This window comes from Haliotis rubra, unplaced genomic scaffold, assembly GCF_003918875.1.
Source record: "Haliotis rubra isolate DU_JTF1 unplaced genomic scaffold, ASM391887v1 Scf370, whole genome shotgun sequence".
Taxonomy (NCBI): Eukaryota; Metazoa; Mollusca; class Gastropoda; order Lepetellida; family Haliotidae; genus Haliotis; species Haliotis rubra.
In genome coordinates this window covers 72387-91529 of record NW_025767047.1, presented here as the reverse complement: position 1 = coordinate 91529, position 19143 = coordinate 72387, and the positions used below count along the sequence as shown (strand labels likewise).

General features: G+C 42.9%; 1 protein-coding gene and 1 long non-coding RNA gene across 2 annotated transcripts in view; one reads left to right on the top strand and one right to left on the bottom strand.

Moving 5' to 3' along the window:
- The window catches only part of LOC124285918 (myotubularin-related protein 9-like), a 176492-nt gene that overhangs the window by 101411 nt on the left and 55938 nt on the right, over positions 1-19143 (top strand). The gene's annotated exons all lie outside the window — the stretch shown is intronic.
- On the bottom strand, positions 1941-18847 carry LOC124285919. Its single transcript, XR_006900912.1, has 3 exons — positions 18748-18847; positions 11872-11876; positions 1941-1952 (listed from the first exon to the last, which is right to left on the bottom strand). It is a non-coding gene; the product is annotated as an uncharacterized LOC124285919 (long non-coding RNA).

Below are 19143 nucleotides of genomic sequence, written 5' to 3'. Positions count from 1 at the left end.
AAAACCACCATCAAATTCAGCGGCAACTATGTGTTAAGTATAGAAGACAGCTATGTGTTTTACTGTTAAATAGACCTATGGAAAAGCGAGGGTGAACGTAATAATGATGTGTATCAAGGGATCAGTAAATCAACTCGGATGCGCGTCTGGTGCGTTTTCACGCAAGATTAGCTCAACAAAATCCTGGCGGATGAAAAAGCCATCGCCGAAGCGTATCGGAACCGGTTTTGCGTGCCGCTCGACTTCAAGTTGCTCACGTTTTACCAGGCCGGGCTGGGCGATCAGTTGGAATACGAACTCACGTTTAACGACTACAGCAAAGTGGTGCGTACGCCGAACGGTGATGCTGGTAGAAGCCATCAGCAACATCTCGCTGGAGTTCGACATGGTAACGAGCCTGGAGCTGGCCCGGCAGGTTTCGAAACCAGTACTCGGGAAAGCTGTCCATCCTCTACGACCGAGTCCTGCGACACCGGACGATCGTACAGGACAAGAGCGACACGCTGTGGAACATCAACTTGAACATGCCGGCGCGATCGATGAAAGGCATCTTGATCGTTCCTGTGGAGGATTATGAACCCTTTCAAAGAGACAGCAAAAGGTTTTTCAACCCCGAAATCACGATAGTGGAAGTAACCATCGAAGGCGTGCCCAACCAACTGTTCAGTCAAGGTATGAGGGCACAACAGCAGTGGGATGAGATGAAAAAGCTACCCAACGTGAAAGAACCTGTGCAGATTGGGGATAACCTGACCACCAAGTACGCGTTGTGGTTGGACAATGGATCCACGGACGACGATCGGTTGCACGGCAGTGGATGCCGCATCGACAACGGCAGCGAGGGGATAACCATCCAAATCACCAAAATATCCCAAAATGAAGGCAAATTAAATAATATTTGTACGTGATTATGGACGCGCAACTTAATCTAGACAATGGAAGATTCGTGCAAGCCACCGATTGATTTGCCTCGAGATCCACACTGCGCTATCGTGTGCGGTCAGACGGGCTGTGGGAAGACCGTTTTTGTGTTGAACATGCTGGAAGGATACTATCGGGACGTGTTTGATAATATCGTTATTATATGGCCTACTTTACACATCAACAAAACATACACAGAGAGATCTTGGGTGATGACGGACCCGGACGTGCACATCCGGGAACACGTCTGCAGGATTTCTTGAAAGCTTATCACAACAAATTTAAAGGGGAGTCAATGCTGTTCATCCTGGACGACTGCAGCGCTAATAAAGAGATAACAAAAAAGAGAGACATGCTGTCGTATTTAGCATTTTCTGGCAGACACGCAAAACACAGCGTTTGGGTGCTAACGCAGAAATTCAACTCAGTGTTGAAAGACCTCAGGGAACAGACGCGATGGGTAGCCTTGTTTCACTGCAAGGACAGGGATTCGTTCTAGAACTAGAACGGGAACGAGTGAAAAAACTGCTTGCCAAAACGAAACACGCCACACTCGTGTTGAAAACCGACCAACCTGTGGTTTATCGAGTGTTTTAGTTTAGCAAATTCTAGCAAATTCTTAGCAAATTCTAGCAAATGAAAGTTTATAGTTTTATATTAAATGTCGACTTTTGAAATTCTCATCGTGTGTAACTTAACTTTCATCTCGCTATGTTTCACGTGCACTGGATATTATTTTATTAGAATGAAAAATCGTTTGTTACATTATAAAATGGAGTGCAACAAACTGCTCGAACAAATGTTGGTGGCTGATGATAAAAGTGACGACAAACGAGATAGACGGTGGCGCTGGCGGTCGGCGGCAAAGCCAAACAATACTTTGATGGGGACAATCTCACTCCAGATAAAATTCAGAAAATGCCCACCGATGAGATCGATAAGCTGTACGCGAGATACGAAAACTATAGGATCTGTCATAACGCAACTTCCTTCCCATTCCACCGGAACGTTGACTTTACCTGTGGGAAGATCTCGAGAAAGATCCGTTCATCGAACACGCTTTGGACGCTGTCAGCTGCGTCTTGTACCACAAATACGGTATGTTTTTAGCCCCGGTTACCGCGGCGATTATCACTGCAAAGCATTGTCAATTTAAAGAGGAAAAAAATAAAAATAATAGTATACAAGATGGAAACTGCCCAGCAAGAAATGACTCCGGCTCCAACACAGGAACCGACACAAGTCACCAAGAAGAAGAATCCAAAAAAAGTGGACGCTGGTAGAAAAGGCGGTTTTGCCAAGCACCACAAAAATAATTATACTCTGTGGATAGCTGCAGGCGCAGCTGCTGCCGTGGCAACATTAATTATGTTATATAATAAACCAAAACCAACACCAAAACCCACACAACAACCACAATTAGAGGTAAACCCGCATATTATGTTATAAAATAAATATATTTTTGTTGTATATATAATGTCTGAAGGAAATACATTCGTTAACGACGCATACCACGCCACCGTGGTCGCCGGACTAGCCGTAGGTTACGTTCGTTTAACAAAAATGGTTCTCAAACAACCTACGATCAAGCTCGATTTCGACCTGCAGGATATGGGGATGCTCATCATGAATTTGGGCATGGCGATGGCCACCAAGGACGTCCTCGTAAAACAAGGAATTATACTGGAAAATATTTTCAAGTAATATAAACATATATAGAATGGCTACGATCGCTATGATGGTCGACAGGGCTTTAGTCAACTCCCTGGCATTTTCTGGGAGCAATTACCTTTTCACGAAATTACGAGAGTCAAACGCGGCCGAGGTAGAAGCGTAACGAAAACGCCACGATATAGCCTTGGAGAAATGACAAGCAGCCCAAACCGAGTACGCATAAAAATGCATGCAGAGACTCAATTTCATTAATGATCAACTCGAGCGTGAAAACCATGCCGTTAGGACGTCGATGATGCCACGAAAGAATACTACCTGCTAACCGGTAAACAGCTCGAACCTCTCGACGATGAACCCACACTCTCTCAGTATTACGCGCCTTGCCCCAGGACAAAAAAGATCGAGAACTGATCTTCGTCGCACTGGGTCTAGCCGCGACCGTGTTAATAGTGAAACAATTAGACTAAATATTCATATGAATATAACAAAGATGAGACCCGCTCCGTATCGTTGTCAATAAGTGCTTATGGGGAAAACTGACATTTGTGGCAAGAAATGCAGGACTGAGGGGTATTGTTGCATACACATGAAGACTATAAGAAAAGGTTTCATGAACTACACGTGCTCTGTATGTGGCATTGGAGTGAAATGTCATTACTGCTTATGTAGATCCCACGGGGCGAACATGGTCCGAAACCAACTTATTTACGAGAAGAAAAAAGACTATTTGAACAAACGTAAGAGCCTCCTCAGAATGAAAATTTTTTAAAGATTTTATATGCGCTTCTTATTTTTGGCCTGACAGATAAGGCTGGCGGAGTTACCTCCCCTCAATAACCAGGGACTCAATTAGAGATTGGGTTTGCAACTAAGTATAACAATGAATACTGTTCGAGAGCCGGCCGATCTACAGTTCGTGCGGACTTCTAGAACCCCGAAAGGTTATCTGAAAATCTGGCAGATGAAATTAGCCAAAATTATACCAGCCACCGATATCAAACCTATAATCACCAGCAAACTCGAAGAGGAACTGAACGACTTGGGACGCTTCAAATTTCGATTTGTATTGAAAATAATGCGGATTGATGGGGCCTTGGGGGTTATCTTCCCCATCACAGGTAGACCTAAAATCACGACTTAACCCGAGATAGATACGTAATTCAACACCTCATTACAAAACATACAAGAACACCTGGAACGTGTTGAGTACAGAATCGAAACGGTCTATCTAAGTATAGCTGACTACAATGCTGAAGTGGACCTATTATTACCACCCCTCCACATGTGTTCTTGTGTGAAAGTTAGTTTCTTTTTTTTTTTGTTATCTGATAGCCAAAACACATCTTTACAAGAACCATGAACGTTGCATCAAAACGCAACCGTAACGCCTCCTGCAGTCACTTTCTGCATGTGCAGGGTCCAGCACATAGGTTTCTGACGGCTAAGTGGATGGTCGACAATTTAGATCAGTGAGACTCGTACTGGTCGTTAAATTACACAAATAGTTTGCCATATTCGGGCATAGTATAGATACTAAACAATTTAGAATTATAGTTGTGTATCTTATCAGATAGCTTATTTAGTTCATGTAGTTTAGAAAAAGTATCATATTTTGTTTGGTGGTCGGAGTAGCAAAAGTATCATATTTAGTTTGGTGGTCGGAGTGGCAAAAGTATCATATATTTAGTTTGGTGGTCGGAGTGGCAAGAATGTTGTTTATTTACCATTTAGTTAAGCACGTTTTTTCACATTTCACATTCACAAATTATTTTAGTAATTCCACTGCGTAAACATTTGGTAGCAGAGCGTGGTTACTGCTCTTTATTTCTGAACTGAGTTTATTTATTCAGGTAAGTTGTTAGGTGTTCTCTCTTTCTCCCAGTGTAGATAGTGTTATTTTTTCAATATTTTGTTTTGAAAGTCATGGCCAAACCAGAAGCTGATAGCAAGAGTACTATGCTCAATTTACAAATAATAAAACTTAAACGTGCAAAGACCAGTTCGAAAACGGCACTAACAAAAGCTAAAAACCAGTTGTTAGCTTTACTTGAACAAGAACTACCTTCAAGACAGTCAATCAGAGATTATATTAACAAGGTTGCCTCACTACAAAGCAAGACTGTGGGTGTTATAGTAAGCTTGGCTGAAGCTTATCAAGAAATTGATGATCTAGAAAAGTTTGATAAAACTATTAAAGAGATTGAACCACTTGAAGAAGAAAGTGAAACTGCCGTAAACATGGCTTTAGTATACTTGAACAATACTGCTAGTACTTCAGCAGGTAGTCTGAGAGAGGGTATTGACAGGTTGTATGGTAATAGGGATCACGATGTTGTTCAAGATGACAAAAAGTCGGTTAGAAGTGATCAAGTTTCAAAGCATGGTGATGATGTAAAGCCAATAGAAACAGTAGCTACACAAACAGTTCATGGTAGACAAAAGGTTGTGACATATAACTCTGAAAATGTTGAAATTAGTTAGTTCACTTTCTGAGATGGATGTTCGAATCACAAAGGCAAGGGTCAGTAGAAACTCTGCGTGAATGGGTAGTCAGAGAATCTGAATTTCAGATGATAGCATCAGAGGTTAAACATGGTGTTTCAGAAAAATCTAAGACAGATCAATCATGTTCACGTACACAGAAAGGTGTTTATTTTGGTGCAAAGAACAATGAGAAAACACTCAAGTGTCATGTATGTCAAATGCAAAACCATACAACTTCAAAGTGTCGTAAACTGAAAGCTCTTGATATTTCCAACAGATGGGAAACTGTAAAACGCCTGCAACTTTGTTTTCGATGTTTAGACAAAGGCCATGTAGGGAAACATTGTCAACAGTCGGAAAAATGTAACATTGACGGATGCCAAGCAATGCATAATCGTTTACTTCATAGCAGCAAAACACAGTTACAAGTTGATGTTGAACAAACCTCAGGTAGTACAGAGCAATTTTCATCTGTTACAATGTCAACTACGAAACAACAAGCTAAGACCTATACACTCAGGACTGTACCAGTTGTCTTAAAGAATGGCATTTCTGAAATAAAGGTCAATGCTCTGTTGGATGACGCCAGTACTCAAACTTACATTAATGAGGACATTGCTAATCAATTAGGTCTTCAAGGTAGATATCAGCAGATCTCTGTTAACGTTTTGAATAGCAAAACTGAGACGTTTAATAGTCGGTGTGTTCACTTTGACCTTGAAAGTGTTGATGGTTCAGTAAAAATGTCAATGAAGGCGTTGACGACTACTAAAGTGACAGGATCATTGCCTGCTGTGAACTGGCAAAATATCCAAGAAAACTGGAAACATTTGGAACGTGTAGATTTTCCTAAACCAGTTTCTCCGCCAATAATAGACATCCTCATAGGGATTGATTATATTGAGTTGCACAGTTCACAAAAAGAACTGTATGGACTACCTGGAGAGCCAGGTGCAAGACTCACACCGTTAGGATGGACATGTGTGGGGATTGTTCCAAAAGGTTGTGCATCCAAGAACCAGATGTCACGTGTATGCTTTGTTCAGCATGCTGTTGCTGGGTGTGCAGATGATTGCCTCGATGAACTTGTTCAGAAGTTTTGGGAAACTGAAGAGGTTGCTATTGCAACACCCAAGTTGAGTCCTGAAGAGGAAGATGCACTTCAAGCTGTTAAAACGTCCCTTAGCTACACAAATGAGCGATATAAAGTAGGCATTCCTTGGAAATTGGATCCTGAAATCTTGCCAGACAATTATGAGATGGCATTGAAACGTTTGAAAGATACAGAGAAGAAATTGTCAAAAAATGATACAATATTAGCAGCATATGAAGATGTCATAGATAAGTACCTTGAAAGGAATTACTTCAGAAAAGTTCCAGAGGAAGAAATCAGTAAATCAAAATGGTACTTACCTCATTTTCCAGTGGTGAATATGAACAGGTCAACAACAAAAGTCAGGTTGGTATTTGACGCATCTGCTAAATGTAGTGGCATTTCCCTTAATGATGTTATACACCAGGATCCCAAGATGCAATATGATCTGTTTGAGATACTTTTGAGATTTAGAAGGTATCCAGTTGGACTCGTCTTGACGTCGTGGAGATGTATTTGCAAATAGAGATTGCGGAGTGTGACCGTCAATACTTCTGGTTTCTCTGGCGATCAAGTGATCAGGTCAAACCTCCTGCTGTTTATGAATTCTCTCGAGTAGTGTTTGGAATAAACTGTTCACCCTTTCTGGGTCAGTACATCACACAGGAGCACGCAAAATTACATGAAACAGACTTGACTATGGCGTCTACAACAGTTGTTAAATCAACTTACATGGACGATAGCATAGATTCTGTTCAAACTGACATTGATGCATTAGAACTTTACAACCAGCTGATGACCCTTTGGGGAACAGCAGGTATGCACGCCAGAAAATGGCTGTCAAATTCAAAGAATGTTCTGAATGAAATTCCAGCGGAAGACAGGGTGCAGGAAATTAGCATATTGACAGATGAATTACCATCAGTCAAAACCTTAGGACTTGTCTGGTGTGCTGAAGCTGACGAATTTAACTTTGGTTGTAGTTCAAAAAACAAATTGCTCACAGTGACAAAGAGATCCTTTCTCAGAGAAATTGCCAAGGTTTTTGATCCGTTAGGATTACTAGCACCATTCGTTGTGAGAGCAAAAATCTTACTCCAGCAAATGTGGCTTGCTGGGCTCGGATGGGATGAGAAAATGAATCCTTATCTTGAAGCAAAAACATGGAAGTGGTACAATGAAGTGCAGCTGATTTCTTCTCTCAGATTTCCGAGAAACATAGGTTTAAATCAAGCTGCAATTGACCAGCAGTTGCATGTATTCGTAGACGCTTCTCAAGAAGCATTTGGTGCAGTCATCTACTGTGTAAGTAACCTCCCAGTCAAAGCAGGTCTAGCACTCTAGTAGCATCCAAAAGCAGAGTTGCTCCGCTAAAAGCAATGAGAATTCCTAGGTTGTAACTGCTTGCAGCTGTTCTTGGTGTACGACTAACACTGATTGTGACAGAGGCTCTTGCTGTTTCTCCAAAATCAGTAAAGTTTTGGTCAAACAGTGAAAATGTCTTATGTTGGATTAAAAATCAAAGCAGAAACTTTAAACCTTTTGTTGCAAACAGAGTTGGGTTCATACAGGATAATACTCACCCAAGTCAGTGGAAATATGTCCCAACCAAGCAGAATGCTGCTGATATTCTCACAAGAGGAGCACATGTTGAAACCTTAAATAGAAAGGAATGGCTTCAAGGTCCAGAGTTTATAAAACAAGATGAGAAGGAGTGGCCAAATCAAAGGAACTTGAAAGTTGATGAAAACTTAGAAAGACGCAAGGGATGTCAGTCAGATATTACAATGGTAACATGTAAAGCTGCTACAGTGATGACCTGGCACTTGGACCCTTCAAGATATTCAGATTGGAGGAGATTGTGCAGAGTTACTGCCTGGATACTTCGGTTCATTCACAATGTTTCTTCTGGAGAAACTAGGAAATCTGCCGAGCTTGATGCCGATGAGATTCAAGATGCTGAAACACTAGTTCTTTTGAACGCTCAAAAGGAAGCATTTACAGAGGAATACACAGCTTTGACCAAAGGAAAACAGCTTCCTCACTCTAGCAAATTATTGGGTTTACATCCATTTTTAGACGATTCTGGACTGATCAGATCTGGGCCCACTTGCACAGAACGATCTTAGCGCTACAATTATTGTAAATCCTTAAGATCTCGATCTTAGGCTTCGGTTACAATCGCCATCTACTTGCACAAAACAATTGCAGGCTAAGATCATTGTAAGTTACAATCGAAACTTACAATTGGTCCAGACCAATTGTAAGGAGCAAAGATCATTTTAGTCATTTTAGAAATGACATTCAAATTAGTGTCACGCAAATAATCAGCTTTACGTTTGGAGATTGCATATATATTGCATAAAACTGTGTGGTTCGCCACGACACTTCAACAACACGGAGAATGCACAACCGATTTAACATCAGATACATTAAAATTGTTATTTACTGTAGTGAAACACATAACTATCGAGTCGATATCACAAAGTACTATTCCCTGCCGATTCAATGTTTGAATAAGTGTGAAACAACATACCTTCTTGATAATCAAGGAAAGGATAATAGTGAATGGTGTCCGCGTGTGAGATTAACAATGGCCGTGACCTTTTCATTAACTCAAGAGCAGATAATTTTACTTTATACGCAAGATGGGAGTGGTTTCCCTTGGCATATGCCGTTGCCGTACAGTCTGTCATGCCCAATTGCAGAGCTCAACATACTGATATCTCCTTTCAGTCATGGAGTGATTTTGTCTTACTTTATCATTAAAGTAATCTACAATTAGACACAAGTTAACGTGCAAAATCAAGTTTCTTTCTCATCCATAAATCTAAATTTGATTATGCAATTTAAATATATACAAGTAGTCATGAAATAGGGATATACACATGATGAGGCATTAAAAATTTATGTTTCAAAAGAATTTCACTTTAAGAAAAATATTTATCAATGCAATAGGGTTAAATAATTAATATACTGTGAATACGTTTATAATAATAACTACTCTCTGGAAATATTATTTAATACACGTATTTCCCTGCCATGCATTCTTTACAACACTTCTGTAGCCATTATTTTATTGTATTTTATTCTAGGATATATTTAGGATTTTAAACCCACCCCCACTTCACCCCACCACCCCACCAACAGCTGCGTATTAAACAATGTCTCATTGACAACCATTGGCAAATCATACATTTAGGTGTTATATCATAAGGAAATACTGTTTATATTTGTTATTTTAAGTTCCATAATTAAGTCACTAAATCTAGATTCAAATTTATTCATGTATTTTTTCGTATTTCAGTATTTTCATAAAACATGGGTATTTCTGTGGTTGCAATATCACATTCTCAGTTCATAAATCAAGACAGTTAGAATGTAGAAAAATATATGCTATCGTCCACGTAATCGGTTCCTTCTAAGATTTCTGGGACTTTTTCATGAAAATTCTGCAAGGTGCAATTGAGGGAGGTATGTATTGTGTGCTGGGACCAGTATCACTTTTTATTTGCGCAGCATGCTATGCGCACTTTCAGACAACTGTAGACGGGAGTCGAGTTTAAGAAATTCGTACCTCCACCGTTGAAGAGTTCGATCTTAGCTAAGATCGCGATCTTAAATACATGCCGTCTTACAATCGCTCTAAGATCGGCTTTGTGCAAGTGGATTGGGGCAAATGTATGGCGATTGTAAAGTTGATTGTAGGGGCCTAAGATTGATTGTAACTAAGATTGCTCTGTGCAATTGGGCCCAGGTGGTAGACTCAGATATGCTGAGGATCTTTCCTATGAATCACGTTTTCAAATCATACTTCCTAGAGCTCACTGGGTAACAAAGTTGATGGTGAAACAATTCCATGAAGTCTGTTGTCATATGGGAACCAATAACACATTGGCTGCATTGTCAAGTAGGTTTTGGATTATAGCAGCTCGTGAAGAGATTCGTAGTTGGGAACATGAGTGTGCTTGGTGTAGACATCAGAAAACCAAGCCTGCTACACAGATAATGGCAGATTTACCAAGTGTCAGGGTTAGATGTTCCATGAGACCCTTTGCTCAGACAGGAGTAGACTTTGCTGGTCTATTTCTAACAAAGCAAGGTCGGGGGAAAAGTCGACAGAAACGGTATCCGTGTTTATTCACGTGTCTATCAACTCGAGCGGTACACCTGGAGATAGCTTTCGGTTTAGACACAGACTCTTTCCCGAACATTTTCTCTCATATGGCACACAGAAGAGGAATACCAAATGAAGTCATCTCTGATAACGGCACTAACTCTGTGGGAGCCGTCAAGGAACTTAGACAGCTAATTTCGGAACTTGATGGAGACTATCTAAAAGCTTCTTTAGCAAGCAGAAAAGTCGTGTGGAAGTTTAATCCACCACATGCTCCACATTTTGGTGGAACTTTCGAATCTTTGAGTGAATCAGCCAAAAGAGCAATCTATGCTGTTCTTAGTTCTGGTGATATATCAGACGAGGAACTGATGACCGCCTTTGTAGGGGCAGAGGCTTTGTTAAACTCTCGACCTCTGACATATCAGAGCGCACATCGCAGTGATGTTGTGCCTCTTACACCAAACCATTTTCTACATGGTCAATGTGGTGGCCCCTTTGCCCCTGAGGAAGACCTACAATACTTCAATCCTCGTAAACGTTGGAGGAGTGTACAGGAATTACTGAGGCATATATGGAAAAGGTGGATGAAAGAGTGGTTACCCACTCTCAATGTCCGCAAGAAATGGCAAGCTACACGTAAGGACTTAAAAATAAATGACGTTGTCGTTGTTGTTAGTCCTGAATCTCCACAAGGAAGCTGGCCGCTAGGTAGAATCACCAAGATATATCCAAGCAAAGATGGACATGTCAGAGTAGTGGATGTTCAAGTGGGGAAATCGGTGTTGACTAGACCTGTTACCAAGCTTTGTCCACTGGAGTGGAATCCAGAATAGGACAAACATCGTGTACATTTCAAGTTCAGTACAAGTCTACACAACATTTAGTGTAATTAGATGTAAATAGATGTCTCTCTGAAAGACCAGGGTCTTGTCAGCAAAGGGGGATATTTTCTGGAGAGAAAGTTAGTTTCTTTGGTTTATTTGTTATATGATAGCCACAACACATCTTTACAAGAACCATGAACGTTGCATCAAAATGCAACCGTAACGCCTCCTGCAGTCACTTTCTGCATGTGCAGGGTCGAGCACATAGGTTTCTGACGGCTAAGTGGATGGTCGACAATTTTGATCAGTGAGACTTGTACTGGTCGTTAGATTACACAAATAGTTTGCCATATTCGGGCATAGTATAGATACTAAACAATTTAGAATTATAGTTGTGTATCTTATCAGATAGCTTATTTAGTTCATGTAGTTTAGAAAAAGTATCATATTTTGTTTGGTGGTCGGAGTGGCAAAAGTATCATATTTAGTTTGGTGGTCGGGGTGGCAAAAGTATCATATATTTAGTTTGGTGGTCGGAGTGGCAAGAACGTTGTTTATTTACCATTTAGTTAAGCACGTTTTTTCAAGTTTCACATTCACAAATTATTTTAGTAATTCCACTGCGTAAACACACATGTTCAAATGAAAGATTTTATGCGCACTTTATTTTTTACTCAGTAAATAAGGCTGATAGAGTTACCTCCCCTCCATAACCGGTGGCCTAATTAGAGATTGGGTTTGCAACTAAGTATAACAATGACTACTGTCCGAGACCTTAAACAGATTGCAAGAGAACGAGGTGTAGTCGGTTACTCCTCAGCTGTTGAGATTACTCAACATACAACCCCCTCCCACTGTGAAACAACTCAAACTCCAAGCGAAAGAGCTGGGGCTGGTAGGTTATTCCCGAATGAGGAAAGCCGGGCTAGTCGAACTGTTGCACCAACACAGAGTCGTCGATCTACAGTTCGTGCGAACTGAACATGCGATAGGTAATTATCTGAGAGGTTGGCGGATGCATGTAGGCCAAAACATAGACACGACGACAAACCTCTGATCGCTGACAAAGTCAATGAGGAACTGAATGACCCGGGAAGTCTCAAATTTCAAATCACGGTGAAAATGTCGCTTGATAAACAGCGGACGGACGGTGTCATTGAGTACGTTCAGCCTTACTTCAGAGGTAAACAAGAAGTCGCGACTCAACCCGAGACGATAGACGTGTCCATCGACAACTCGTTGCAAAACAAACGAGAATACCTGGAACGCTACACGCACAGGGGTTCAGGGTGGGTCGTGGACAGAATCGATAAGGTCTATTTAGACATAGCTAACTACATACCGTTCAAAGGCGGATCATACCTGGACTTGCCACCCTACTACAAGGGAAAACAAGCCATGATCAACGTCAAAAACAGAGGTAATAATTGTTTGAGGTTAGCAATCAGATCCGCATTGTTACCAGTCAATGTTAATTCGAACAGACCTTCGAGCTATCCTGAAGACGACGGACTCAACTGGGACGGTATAGACGAACCCAGACCCATATCTCAGATCACCAAAAACACAGAACCACATAGCCATCAACGTCTTTGGACACAAAGGCAACAAAACAATCATGCACAGGATCAGCCTGATGGTCGAGGGTCGCATGATCAATATGTTCATGATCCAGCGAGGTGACAAGTATCACTACGCGTGGATAAAACACTTCACACGGTGCCTGCATGGCTTCACGCGAGCTGATTTATTAGAATCCCACCGGGAGGATTGCCTAGGTGTGGGACAGACAGCCATATGAATCGACATGCCCAACGAAAATGACAACATCTTAAAATTCACCAACCACAAAAATCAAATGCCTGTGCCTTACATCATCTTTGCCGACTTCGAAGCCCTCATCAAACATGTTGGCACCATATGTCTGTCACCGGACAAAAGTTTCACGCACAAAACACAGGAGCACGAGGCCTGTGGATTCGGATACGTGGTCGTCCGATGAGATGGGAAAACGAACACTCCTGTGGTGTACAGAGGTCCCGACGCGGCTGAAAAATTTCTCATGTGTTTGCAGCACGAAGAGAAACTGATCGGGAAAAAGTTGTACACCGTCGTTCCCATGCGCATGACCCAAGCCGACCAGCGAGCTCACAATGGCAGCCACGTGTGCGACATACTGCTGAACGGCGATTCGGTGAGAGATCACTGCCACGTCACCGGCGAGTACAGAGGCGCGGTTCACAACGCGTGTAACCTCAAACTCAAAATCAATCCCAAAACCATCCAAATCCCCGTCATGTTTCACAATTTGAGAGGGTACGATTCTCACTTGATCATGCAGACCATCGTGAAGGTCGACGGCAACCTGACATGCATCCCCAACAACATGGAAAAATACAATTTTTCCTTATCCTGACTCATGCTTATTGCTTGTCTCCCTTTCCTTCCGAATGCTAGTGGAACACTTGAATCCCCCTTTCGAAGCTCCCTTCAAAAAAGCGGACGTAAAATCACTTACCAGGAGTCACCTCCCTTCCCAGGTTTTGGCGGGATACGGCGCCACCCGCCCCCATGCTCCTCACTCTCTCCTGATTCACCCGAGTGGGCGGTTGTGAGAGCACCTTTTATTATTTAGGCATTTCTTCTAAATTAGCTGTATAAGGCTTTAGTTAACATTTACCTACAATATTCTACGGAATTAATTCTAAAAAATATCCGTTTTTGTCACGTTTTTACGTGATTATTCACATTGTTTACAATTGATGAAATCTTGTTCTGGTTGTAGGTATCGTTTGTCTGCTGTTGATCCGCATAACCTATGTCCTAATTGCAAGCCTATATGTTTATCTGACACTCGTTGTCAGTTGTGTTTTCACCTGTCTGATATTGCATTTTTCAGATATTCATATTATCTGTCTGGAGCAAAGGACAGGTCCAGACGAGAATTACACGACATGTCTAAACCGGCTAAGCTTGCAGAGGACCGGCAGTTGGTGTCTGAGCAGAGGCACCATTCCAGTGGTCTACCGGGGTTGTCTACGGAGGAGGTTGCCGCCATAGACAACGCTGGCTCGAGGAAGAGTCATCTTCATCTGATACTTCCTCTTCGCAGTCTAAGAAGACTAGGGCATCATCTTCCCAGAGAAAGAAGTCAGCTACAACTAGACTTCGTCGAAGTCTCCACATGGGGCAACGCAGAAAACGAGGTCCTTTTCAGCTGAGATCGTCCCTCTGGAAGAAGTAGATGTCTACGATGAGCCGCCCATCCTCATCCCTGAGATCACATCTAAGAAGAAGACGAAGACGTCTTCTACAGTGACCACGTAGGACAACCTTTCAACGCAGACGTTCGGCACGAAGGATCAACGCCCTTCGGAAGAAGCCTCATCCATCTCAGATGCGTCGTCAGTACAACAGACAACGCAGACCTTCAACCCCGGCGCCTTTATGCAGCAATTTACCCAGCAGATGTTGGATCTGATGGAACAACGGTTCGCATGCGAGAGAGCTGCGACGAAGACGACGTCTGCGACGAACCCGAGTGAAGATCAACTGAGCTGCAAACCACGTCCGTTGGGAACCAACGTCCTGCAGAGCGTACAGGAAGATTCCAGCTCGACTACAGCGTCCGCACGAACATCTGGCAGCCATACCAGCATGGAACCTGCGACTACGTTCGGCGGAAGGACTAGACGTTCGCCGAACCCACGTAGATCACCATCGACGTCAGATACGGACGTTAGATCCGCGAACCTGAGCATAAGCATGACTACAACGTCCGCACGAAGGTCTGGCAGTCCTACCAACGTAGAGCCTACACCAGTTACGTTCGGCGAACACTCAAGGACAAGACGTTCGCCGAACACACGCAGATTGTCATCTTTTTTCCGACTCTGAAATCAAGTCATGGATGGCCAACGGTTTGGAACTCGCATCACCCTCTAAGGAGGCCAATGAAGCACTCTCGTACTTGATGTTAAATGATGATATAGACACACTCACGATTCCACCTATCGACCCTGTCTCACAGTTAGACACAGTAACCAGACGAACCTTCTTCGGCCTAGCAAGGTCAAGAGCTATCAACGAGACCTTCAACTCGATAATGCAGATCTTCAGGCAGTTCTTCAGACTGATCTCCAGAAAGGATTCAGGGTCGTCAAAAAAAGATATATCTACATCAGAAAAGGGTAGCGGGATTAACTGCACAAAAACTCTCCTCGACGCTGAGAACCTACACATTCATGAAGGTTAAAGATGTTTCTTAAGAATCCAGGAGGGACTCATGTCCATATACAGATCATTTACCTACGGGCAGATCTTCAGGCAGTCAAGTCGTCGCGGTTCAGAGCTAACGACTTGATAGATACTACCGGAGAATTTCAGAGCTGCCTTGGTAAGGCTATGAAGTTCCACAGTCAACATATCCCCGACGTCCAAGCCAGGGATTTCCCACTACTTCACACAGGACCCTTCATGAAGGCTCCAGAGATTGATGTGAACTGCAAGATCATCAACGACTCCCGTTGTAGATCTTACACTGAAGTTGCAAGTATCAACTCTACAAACACCTTTGTGTATTCAACACAAAGGGGTATTTTACGACGCTTCATTGAGACTGATGAATACAGTCTATAAGTAACAGCGTTAAGCAAGTATGGAATTTCTGCTGATCATCTGTATAAGATGACGACTGCATTATCTTCAGGAATGAAGGAACAGTCACAGCAGCCAGGGAGTCAGTCTACCTACATCGGTATTACGCGGCGAAATCTTTCGTGCGTTTACCATTCAGCCCTCTATACACGTGGTCACTCGTGTAACTTCGGGAGGTTACGGACAAGGCCGAGTGTTGATGAAGGAATCAACGACTGCACAAGATTCTACAAGGATCTTTTTCTGGCAACACCGGTGACGTCACATCGCGGGAATCTGAAAGGAATCAAAATACTGCATTTTGATTGGTCCATGAGAGACAACGCCCTGCGCAGAAGTTGGACATCGCTCACATGTCAGGAAGTTGTCTACAGATTGTAAACAACATTTCAACGTGGGAGGAGGACTTCATTTACAGTCCAGTTAGCAGGATACAGCGTGATTTGACTGTCTCAGGGATTTAGAGACCTTCCCCGTCAGCAGATTGAAGACTGTTTATACGGTGAATTGCAACAACATACGTTTGACGAATGTTGCTCGCGGCAGCCAGTCTACTATATATAGACTTCACAACGATGGCAGTCCCAGATCCGGACGTTGCTTCGCTTCCTTTACGGACATGGCAAGGTTTCCACTGTCTACTTATTTACAACATAGAACATGAGCAGATTCTGGGAAGATGTTTCATCTCACCACAGAATGACAAGGTCGTCTCAGAGGATCGTTGGGTCTAGATACAAGTGATGGTATCTCAAGTTCTACTCTCTCTGTTACCACTACGAGAATGACAGCCTATTAGGTCTCCTCACGTCAGCTCAAGACATGACGCACAGAGGGAGACTACAACTGCGTCCACTACAGAGATTTGTGAACGCCCACTTACACAGTCTGGATCCCTTCGAAATACCAGACAGGCTAAAACCATATCTACTATGGTGGACTCAGAAGTCGAATGTTTGCGGCGGAAATTACTTAATAGAGCCGGAGTGCAACGTCCACCTCTACACAGACGCATCACTGCACGGTTGGGGAGCACCCCTCGACAACGAAGTGGTTGCCGGGAAATGGTCGAAACAAGAAATGAATCTGCATATCAACATGCTTTCGAGATGAAAGCAGTAGTAAATGCCCTACTACATTGGTCCAAAGTACTAAGGAACGCAAAATTGATGATCCATACGGACATCTCAACAGTGGCGTTCTACATAAACAAACAAGGATCAACAAGATCTTGGAATCTTCTAGACCTCAGCTTTCAACTATTCAACATAATAGACAATCTCAACATTTATGTGAAAGCATGTCACATTCCGGGAGCCAGGAATGTAATAGCAGATGCGCTATCTCGATCACATCAACCATCCCCAACAGAATGGATGTTACATCCACAAGCGTTCAGATGCATCATACAGACGATAGGATCTTCACTCGTAGACCTATTCGCCACGAGATCCAACAATCAACTGGCAACATTCGTCTCCCCAATTCCCGATCCGCAAGCATGGGCGACAGACACTCTAAGCATCCCATGGGAAGGGCTAAACGCGTACGCATTCCCTCCGCCAGCGTTAATACCACAGGTATTACAGAAAATCAGGCAGACAAACAATCTACAACTGATTTTGGTCGCGCCTTACTGGCCAGCAAGAACGTGGCTTCCCGTTCTTTTACAAGAAATCGGAAAACCAACAATACAACTTCCAGTTTGGTCGAACCTACTAATTCATCCTCACACCAAGCAAGTTCACAAGTATCCAAGATTGTTCCACCTACACATATGGAGCGTATCACAAATTGCTTGTCGAAAAGAGGATACTCCGCCAGAGCAGCGAAAGCAGTTACACTAGCTTTACGCAGATCTACTCGTAACTTGGATGATGACAAGTGGCAAAGCTTTGAGAAATATGCATCGAGGAAAGGTTTCACTGCAGTGAAAGCAACACATCCTCAAGTGGCGGAATATCTTTGTCATCTCAGACAAATGAAGAAATTAAAAGGTTCGTCATTATCTACATACCTAGCGGCTCTCAGCTCAGTTATCACTATGAAGACAGGCGTTAAACTGACGAAGGTGCCAGAGTTACTGGCCTTGCTACGCTCTTTTAACTGGAAGACCAACAAAGGAAATTTAAAGCGCTGGCTTGGGATCTCAACGTGGTATTACGACATCTCACCATTGATGTGTACGAACCACTAGAAAGAACTTCTTACGAAATTCTTACACAGAAAACGCTATTTCTGATCGCCATGGCAACACGGTTCATCTAGGATTGAGGTGGGATTTCATAGCTAAGAATCAACTGCCAAGTCAACCGGACAGACAATTCCACATCCCAGCATTATCTACAATCCTTGGTCCACAGGATATACAAGATTTATCCCTATGTCCAGTCAGAGCGCTGAAAATATATCTGCAAAAGTCTAAAACCAGGAGACGAAAATTCAAACGCCTTTTCATCCCCATATCGTCGGAGACACCCACAGAGATCTCACGTACTACGATATCAGTTTGGATGAGAGCAATCATACTACGAGCCTACAAGGCAGCAGGACTTGAGCCTCCTCGAGCCTCCAATCCGCACGAAGTTAGAGCTCTAGCATCTACACTCGCTCTACATGGAAACTGCTCAATATCCACGATCATGGAAGGGTGTTTTGGGAAATCGGAGACAGTATTTGCTAACCACTACCTCAGAGACTTTGCTACCGAGGACGTCTCCGGTATCCACCAGTTTGGACCTCTGGTTGTAGCTCAACAGCTGACGGCCCTCAAAGGCGCTGAGGTGTATCTCGCCCTTTTACCGCATGTCATGCAAAGCTCGTACTCCAAGGAATAGAGCTTATAGTCCATGTACACGTCTAGAACAGACTAGCATGAATATTGGACCCTGTACTTGTAAGGAATTACTTGTACACGGATAGGGTCACTACTCCACTTGATACGAACATCAAGAGTTGGAGTTATTTAAATCCACATGTACCGTTACAGAAGAGTTTGATATATTGTGGTCCCCCCAAATTACCAAATTATTTCGACATATGGATCAACAGCAGCAGTGCCATTTAAAGTTCCCATGGGGGTATATAGGACGTAATTTCATCATTAAGGAATCCAGAGGTGGCTTGACCCACCACCTATACCGTCGGATTCTACAAGCAATAAGCATGAGTGAGGATAAGGAAAAATATGTAATTTTCTTACCCTGACTCATGAGGTAAGCCCTCCCAACCTCCCCTCAAGGCACTCTGGATTTCCCAGTAAACCAGTGTGTCAGGCTATAAAATACGGAGAGAGTGAGGAGCATGGGGGGCGGGGGGCGCCGTTTCCCGCCAAAACCTGGGAAGGGAGGTGACTCCTGGTAAGTGATTTT